This window comes from Trichechus manatus, unplaced genomic scaffold, assembly GCF_000243295.1.
Source record: "Trichechus manatus latirostris isolate Lorelei unplaced genomic scaffold, TriManLat1.0 scaffold00093, whole genome shotgun sequence".
NCBI lineage: Eukaryota > Metazoa > Chordata > Mammalia > Sirenia > Trichechidae > Trichechus > Trichechus manatus.
In genome coordinates, this window is record NW_004444029.1 from 294,168 (window position 1) to 294,948 (window position 781).

At 47.9% G+C, this 781-nt stretch overlaps 1 non-coding gene across 1 annotated transcript; it reads right to left on the minus strand.

The window, feature by feature from the left end:
* Positions 1-312: 312 nt before the first annotated feature.
* TRNAC-GCA (transfer RNA cysteine (anticodon GCA)) lies at positions 313-384 on the minus strand. Its single transcript has one exon. It is a non-coding gene; the product is annotated as a tRNA-Cys (tRNA).
* Positions 385-781: the final 397 nt, after the last annotated feature.

Below are 781 nucleotides of genomic sequence, written 5' to 3' on the forward strand. Positions count from 1 at the left end.
TGTGCAAAGCTTCGGCTGGGTGCTATGGAACATACAGCAGGAGATGGAGACACAGTCCCCAATCTCTCTCTGGATCTCTCACACATGTGAGAAGTGAGATCTCGGTTCCAAGCCTGGCAGGATAGGGGCTGAGCTGAGTGAGACCTAGGGGGACTGGAGGAGGTAAACTTCAATGTGCATACAAATTGAGCCTGCACTTCTAAGAAGCATTAGTTAAGAGTTTTGATCTGCCTCATCATTCTTCTTTGTGATTTAATAGAGGAGTTCTGACCTGTAAGGAACAGGGAATACAGGATTAAAAGTGAGAGAACCAGGGGGCACTTGGATTTGAACCAGGGACCTCTTGATTTGCAGTCAAATGCTCTGCCCCTGAACTACACCCCCTGCCCCAACAGTGTGGTATCACTATCACCTGTTACCTGTGTCAACACCCCAGGACTCCTGGCCAACTCTTTCTCTTCTTCTTTCCCCCATCACTTCTGTATGCACCAGCAGCCTTCCCTTCCTCAGTCCCTGGCTGACCTCGTTAACCTTTACAGCTGGAGAGATCTTTAAACTCATCCAGGTAATCCTCCTCACATTAACAGCTGTTGGGCAGCTACTCTTGTCAGGCACACGAAGATGGGGGCATACTGTGAAGAGATGACAATACCTCCTTCTGCACTGAAAGGAGGTTCACAGCCCAGGTCTGGAAGTTCATTTAATGACATTACATAATGTTCACGATGATGATTCGCCAGGTGAGAGGGCAGATTACAAAACAGTGTGTCTGTGTGTAATT